Below are 7855 nucleotides of genomic sequence, written 5' to 3' on the forward strand. Positions count from 1 at the left end.
GATAGCTGAAGCAATAAAAGAGGGGAAATGTATCTATAAAGCATCAAACTTCCTAATGGTTCTATAAGACAACAATAAACAAGCTTGTATTGTCTTTCTCACAGAAAAGTCCATGACTGTGCATATAATAAACCCATGAAAGTTGGGACACAAAAGTGACGGAATGCATTGACAATGAATGCAGCCCTCTCTCAGCTGGTGATGGATTTTCTGTAGATCATATCAGCAGGCAGAGCAGAAATGAGATGCAGTATGTTCCTTCCCTGGAAGAGAGCTGCAGTTTCTGAATTCTGTGCCTGGAATTTTTGACTCTTTTTACTTGCTTTGCTAGTCTGGTGATGCTATCAACTTCACGAGAGCTTTTGTTTAGCATGTTGTTTTCTTTTTTTTTCTCTCTCTCTCTTTTTTTTCTGTCCTCCTTCCACTCCCAAGCCTCAGTATTTCCTTTCAGCCTTTGGCTGAATGTAAATGAAACTTTCTGCCTGGCAGGAGTTATAAATAAATAGAACCACAGCAAAGCTTCATTTTCATGTTAAACAAAAACTCTAGTCTAACCCTAGCTCAGGCATGCCCTCTGGAAGTGTCTAGTTAGTTGCAGTGTGCTACAGTTTTCCCACATATGGTAGCCATACTGACAGTGCAGAAACATCCAGGGATGTTTAAGTTAGTTGAAATGCTTGTAACAATCAGGTTATGGCAATATTAGTACTCAACTCAAGGCTAATTAACCTTACCTTTTCAGGTATGTTTGCTGAGCTCTGTGCTAACAGAACTATATTTCTGTTGGTTTACAGTTAACTTGGGGTATGAACAACCCTACACTTCACAGTAGCCACCACATGACTGCAATTTGGACATACACCTCAAGTACTGTTAGGAGGCTTAACTGAAAGGGCCTTGCTGTTCTCCCATCTCCCAAGGGAGAACAGTGAAAAGGAGGCAAGGTCACAAAGTAAGAGCATTTTGGCGTCTGACAAGGAAGGATGCGTACTGCAGTCATTTTCAGGCAAACTTGCTAGTAGAGCCCATTTAAAATTTCTGTAACTCCAGCATCAAAGACTCAGTTATTACTAAGGCCCTCATCTAATGTCTATTAAAGGCTTTCACTGATTAAGTGGGCAGCTGGAAGAGTCTGAAAGTCCAGAGGCTGCAAGCAAATAGTATTTTTCCATGGATAACATCTTTGATTTCAGTATTCACATCCAAAGCACCATTCAGCATAACTTTTGGAGGCTCTGACCTAGATGACTTTGCCCAACCTGATATTCTCTTTCCCATGAAATAGCCTTTCTCTTCTGTGTGATTAACTGTCAAGAGGTATATCAGGATTTTCTTCCCTATATCATGTTTTCCTCCCCTAGTTACCCCTCCTCTCCAGAATCCTCTTTTGACCTATAAACAATGTACCGAAGACAAGGTTTTCGATAAATAAAAAGGCATTTTGTTTCACCTTTTAAAATAATTTTATAAGAAGAAAGTTGGAAGATTCAAAAAAGTAAAGCAGAGTCCATTTCAAACTTTTACATTCTGAAAACATTGATGGAATTAGTTTTTCACTATTTTACCAGTGCTACTTTCAAGCTTCCTTCCCACGCTGTTGTGCCACTTACTTGCAGAGTACTCAGGGATACACGTCTTCACCAAGCCTGACTCTTAGTTTCTCTGACAAATGCTCATGCTGTGAAAGAAAAGGCATTAGGTTGCCCTGGGTTGAGCAAGCTGTCAAACTTCCCCAGAGAAGTCTCCATAGAAAGAAGCTACTTTAAAACTTTGTTTAAAGTGAGGGCTGTTACTCAAGGCCTTGCTGCTCTCGTTAGAGAGGGGAGGAACCATTTAAAGTCAGGAAGCTGCAGTATATGAAAGTCATGAAATTGAAATGAACGCATCTTTTGCCAGCTGGTTTCACACCCCCAGTTGGCAATCCACAAAGGTTTAGAGGGGGAATTAAATCCATTTTTCAGCAGAAATAACTATTTTTGTGATTATCATATAGATTCCGTGAGCTACACTTTGGTCCTATCAAGACAGGCAGGCAGCTGCATGAGAGGTGGAAAGAGAGAGAAAATGACTGAGATGAAATCACCAACAACAGCTATTGCAGGAAGAAAGGCACTGTTGGATCTCAGCCACAGTACTTCTGCAACCTGGTTTGAATGGGCCTGATGGGATGCCATAATGGAACCTACACCGAACAAGGTATGTGAAAAGCTGTCTGACGTGGGCTCTATTTCAAAGAAAAAATACAGATTCCTTCCAGACTCTAATTGCTTTTATTGTACTTGTTTTGCTCTTGGGGCTAAGATTGCCCTCGATAAAATGAGATTAAAAAAAGTAGAGTGAAATAACACTCTACAACGGAGTGAAGTGCGAAGAGCTTAGAGGCGAAAGGACTTGTCTCAGTGTCAGTCTTAAAACCAGCAGACAGGCTTGAGTGGAGTCGATGAAGTTTCTTATCACTGTGTGGGGTACAGTTATCCTATTCTTACTTGTTTTTCCGCCACATAACTGGCCTTCTTGGTCCATTAAGTGTTATTAGAGTGAAAATGGAGTGGTATCTGATTCTGGTCAGGAGGCTGCTGCCTTACTTCAGAACTGATGACTCAGCTTCCAGCTTTGTCAGCTCTGGGCACAATCTTGCCCTCCAAGCACAAATGCTGCAACTGAGTTTCCAGCTGCAGAACAAATCTGTTGTATGTATCAAAGGTCAGGATCAAGTCCTCAGCTGTGAACTGCAGGAGTGAAAATACTTCTTGGCAATTGGACTTCTGTTGTCTGGTGTATCTTCCTAGAGAACTGTTGTGGTGCCTGCTGTTTCTGATAGCAATTTCCCCACCCCCTTTTGGATTACTGGAAATTCATCCCTGTGCAAAGAGCCCATGTATCTCTCAAAGTCCCATTTAGGTCCTGCTGTGATTATTCAAGAAGTGCTTGGGAGCCTTATAGGGAATCAGCACTGGAATGAACTAAAGATTAGTTTCTATTTACTGCAAAGTACCAGAAAGTGTCATAGCCAAAGATCCCTGGCAGGACGGCAGAGAACAACTGTAGCACTCCAGCTACCTCGCCACTGGTGGGACTTGGGTACTCAGAATGGCTCTGGCTGCCCACACAGTTGGAAAGTAAGTGTATTCCATGTTAAAATGGAGAAAAGGGAGACTAAGAGGAAGAGAATAAAATACATGTGTCCTTTTGGAGCTCTCTTAAAGACTGCACTAATTTAGCCAGGAAAAAAGGAGGAGGCCTATCCATAATCTCTAGGCATTGCTTTAGTGGTTACTGAATACTAGAAAGAAAAATTGCTTTTCTACCTAAGATATGGCATATCAGCTCTTGAAGGGTCACTAGCAAAACTCCCTTGTACCATTGTGTTCCTCAAAAGAACCCACCTGTGAATAGTTGTTCTGTTGTGAAATAGAAGAAAATATGGGCAAACTATGGTTCCAGAAACTGGTCCTTCATGATTCCACCTTAAACATTCCACTGATTTATCCAGAAAAAATAAACAAAATAAACATAGTCTCTGTGTTGTTGGTTTATCAGTTATTGAATACTGTAGAAAAATGCTGATCAGTGGTACACAACCTTTTCAGAACCCATGTGTCATTCTGACAACTTTCCAGGACCAAGGGGAGCAGGGTTAATCTGCATTCATATTAGCATAAATTTACATAGGAATTGAATCAGAGATGAATGCACACAATTGTTATTATTGTGTATTTACAATAAACTGCACCGTAAGTGTTGACAGCACTTTACAAAACAGAGAGGAAGAAAAAGCATTCTTTGAGAGCTGGAGAGTAAGTGAAGAACCATTTCCCTGAAAATGGTTTGCCCTGTCTTCCCAAAAGTTTCATATACGACAGGCATTGACAAATGCAGCTTTAACTCTATCAGATGACTACCATGTTCACATGAATGGAAAAATAAGCGTGATCTTCCAAAGAGAGGAAGGTGCTGTGTGGCCTGTCATTGGAGGAACTCTGATTTTGTAGGGGGCAGAGATAAGGATTTGGGAATTTCTGCATGTCCTTCAAACTTGTATCTGACCACCTGTTTTTTATCTTGCTTACATGATTTCCACCTTTCTGAGATCTGTACAGTAACAGGAAAAAGTTCACTTATCTTTCATTTCTCTCAACTTGCTGATTAGCTATTTTACCCACTGGAGCTGGCATTTCTGGGTCTGAAGTGTATTCTGAGCCTGTGCTGGAAGAAGGATTGCTGTACTGCTGCAGATCTGAGGGCAAGACAAGGAAAAAGACTTTGTCATTGCAGGAGATAGCAAACTGGTGCACAGTAGGGTTGCATGTACAATTCTTTCATGCTATTTCATTCCTAAAGAAAGGAAAAAGACCTTTAAATAGATGCTCTTTTGATGCGGAGCAGGAGAAAATAAGTTTTTTTTTTTTCAAAAAATAACCAGCAGTGGGCATTGACATTTAATAAAATGGCCTGTGGCATCCCTGGCCATAGAAGATCCTGGGAAAAGCTCCAAACTGCCAACACAATTGCTGGATAAGCCAGCCTAAGGGACATGGAGGAATATACCCCTTAACTTTCAGCCATGCTGATGCTGTGCATTCATTACCAAAGAAGTGGAAGAACAGCATGATGTGCTCTGAATAAATTGCTCAATGTACTTGTTTAGATCTTGGAGTTAACTCTTATTTAGACCATTATATTCATGCCTTTTCTCTTGGGAAAGTGCAGAATAATGGGAAGGGTGTAAGGGCTCAGCACAGCTCTTTCTGTGCTATGTTTTGGGGAGTCATGTTCAGGATAGGAAGGTAAATGAATTAAACCTTAAAACCATACACCTGTCAGTTCAGATAAATCAGATTTAGACCCAGGGTCAAATGTGGCAGCTCGGGAAACATCTTGTTTAGAACTAAGTGGATTCTAACTATGGTTTGAGGGTCAGATGCGATACAGGTGTAAAATCAGAGTTAGCCTCTGCAGTCTTCAAAGGAAATATACCACGATGGGAGCCCAGTATTCATCAGAATGTCCTTTGGCAGATGTCTGGCCTCCCTCAGGGCTTATGAGAAAAAAGCAGCTGTTAGTTAGGGCTCAGAGTCGCAAGTGGTTTGCCATGGCAGCTTAACTAGTCATCCTGCATCAGCTATTGCTCATATATGAGCTCTTAGCCTGTAGCAAATATGAATTATTGCAGTGACTTACCCTAATCTTCTTTCACTCCAGGTTATCTCTGTGAGTCTAGGTTCTACGAGGAGAAAGAAACGATGGCCTTTTTAGATACTTGTCCAGTGGGCCACACCTCAGGATATAACTGCACAATAGGAAGAGGAGACTGATTTGGTAGCACATGTCTCTTCATCCGATTCTTCTGGGCTGTTTCATTCAAAAGCTTATCTGTTATACTTATGAGTCACTTTGCTATTGGCACTGTAAAACAGGGGAATGAAAAACTCCTACTGCAAATCTTGGGACAATTACTGGCCACACTGAAACATACTCATGCATTAAGTCTGAACAGAAAATCATAAATAATGTTATCCCTGTGAATCAGAGTAAACCCAACTCAGGGCTTTTGCCTGCAAATCGTCTCATAAATTATTCAGCCAGTTCCAATTTTGAGTGACTTGCTGAACAAGTTTTGGGTCATAAATAGATATATCCTAAACTGGGCCAGTGTCAGGGTAGATTATATAAGGACTTTTACTGCAGAGACCCAAGTCCTAGCCCCTTCTGCAATAAATACTTAAATGTTTTAAGGAGAATGGAATAAATTCAACAGACTGTAAATGCTTCAGTTTAGAATACACTATAGACTAGTAGTTAGTGAAATTTCCTGGGAGAGATGGGTTCTATTCTCTCCTCTAAACTGGGCCGAGATAGCTGAATACAGTGTCTAGTCTCACAGGGCACGGATACAGCTGCCAACAGACCGAAAGGAGGATATATTCAGACCAGGAGCACTGCTTTCTGTGAGGCATCTCATCTAGGAGGCATGTTCTGAGAAAACAAAAGATAGACTAAGTAATCCGTAGTTTGTGAAATGGCAGATATAAGCATCAAGCTCCTTACAGCCAGTATAACAGACATCTCCAGCAACAAAAATGTAAGGTACTTCTGCTGTGTAATGTTAGGCATCTATAGTCTTAGCTGACCAAATGGGAGGAGGGAGCTTAAAGACGGAAATATGCGTTCAGACGCCAAACATAGTAGCCAGTTCCTTTAAACTATTCGTGAGTTTAGGATCATGTGCTTTTATGTTTCTCATAATCTTTTCAGTTCTTTCCCCGGATTGCTATTTTGAGCTAACCTCAGTACCCATGGAGGGCTCTGTGACCCATCCACCGACTGCTGAGTTTGCTATGAGACTAACTGCAACTCTGAGCCTGGTTTTCTCTCCCATCTGGCAGCAAAAATGAACTGCTGCTGACTGAATGACCACTGATTCTCTTGGAAGCAGAGCTCTGCGAACAGCAACAGCCAACTCTGTCACCATTTGTGAGGATTTGTAGCTTGGGCCCTGAGACATCTGGCTGAAATATTTACGGAGTCCCGTATTGCACTCACTGAGGCTCTGCGTTCACATCTGGAGTCTAGACTGAGTGACTCTATGGGCTGGCCCTCAAGCCTCTGTACAGCTCATGTCCCCTTGTTCTCTCACTTTGTCTTCTTATTGCTTTATTGCTTTATTTATTTGTTGTAGGTGCGTCTATCTCATCTCCTCAGGCATTCTTGTCATGGCCACTTGAGAGCCTGGTGAGGAAGAGCAGTGACTGGAAGAGACCAGGTGAAAAACAGACGGATGGGTAAGGCGAAAAGGCTATGCTATGGCGAAGCTTCAGTCACGTAGTTATGGTAATGGAGATGCCTGGCAATGGATTTTGCTGTTTCTTCTGGGTTCTACAGCTGTGCTTATGAGAAATGACAGTGCTCAGCCGCACGTGGTTTGCATTCAACACGTGGCAGGGAACAGAAGTGGCTGTAAGCTGTTAGAGGTGGCCACGTGGTTCAGCCAGGCAGGGAACTGAGCTGCCCATTACCCTGGATTAGATCAGCAGTGGGCCAGGGGTACAACCTGGGTCATCGCAAAGGTGCTGTAACTCAAGCTGGTTAGAGTTGTTCTCTGGCTGGGGTTTGTCACCGTTCGTTGTCCCCAAGAATGAAGAGCATGGGGTCAAATAAAACAGGACAGGGTGGTTAGGGCTCAGTAGTCTAAATGTAGAATTCTAAGGTATCTGAGATGGTGGCATGGGGCTGGTAGATGTAGCACAGGTCCTGTGGGAAAGAATTAGGGCATCTAAAAGATGGGCATCCAGGTTTATGTAATTAATCCCTCCCATTATTTCTTACTTTTTGCCTTTATGCTTAACTGTGTATCATGTTTTGAACATGGGAAGCTTGGAGATTTAGCCCTCTGCTGGTTCTGTACTTCTGCAACAGAAGAACTTCTGCAACAGCTGAACTTCCAGTAGATCTGAGCACTGTCCATAATAATATCAGGTAAGGCTGCTGCTACCCACACTGGGATCAAATCCTTCTGAATGTTGCTATCCTTATTCTCATCCTCTCTTTATTTCTTTTCCTCGGGCCTTTGGTCTATTAGTTCCACTTACTCTTCTGCCCGCCCCATATCCTCCTTGTAACAGTTTTTCTTTGTTTCAGATTTCTTGGTTGCCTAACAGGCCAGCTTACCGCTGCCCGAGAAATACTGCTAGGAAGTCAAGGCTAAGTATTGTTAACAACAGTGGGGTTATGACCTGGAAACATAGTGGAGAAACTGAATGGGCTAGTAGTGAAAATGTATGTAGCAGTTGAAAAGATGGCAGTACCGGTGTGTGTGTAGATCTATATGTATTTGGATATAGATAAACCAGAATCT

At 42.1% G+C, this 7855-nt stretch overlaps 1 long non-coding RNA gene across 1 annotated transcript; it reads left to right on the forward strand.

The window, feature by feature from the left end:
- The first annotated feature begins 2060 nt into the window (after positions 1–2060).
- On the forward strand, positions 2061–7460 carry LOC104153066 (uncharacterized). The gene is made up of 3 exons (XR_696138.2): positions 2061–2196; positions 6680–6782; positions 7374–7460. It is a non-coding gene; the product is annotated as an uncharacterized lncRNA (long non-coding RNA).
- Positions 7461–7855: the final 395 nt, after the last annotated feature.

Source organism: Struthio camelus, chromosome 2, assembly GCF_040807025.1.
Source record: "Struthio camelus isolate bStrCam1 chromosome 2, bStrCam1.hap1, whole genome shotgun sequence".
In the NCBI taxonomy this organism is placed as follows: Eukaryota; Metazoa; Chordata; class Aves; order Struthioniformes; family Struthionidae; genus Struthio; species Struthio camelus.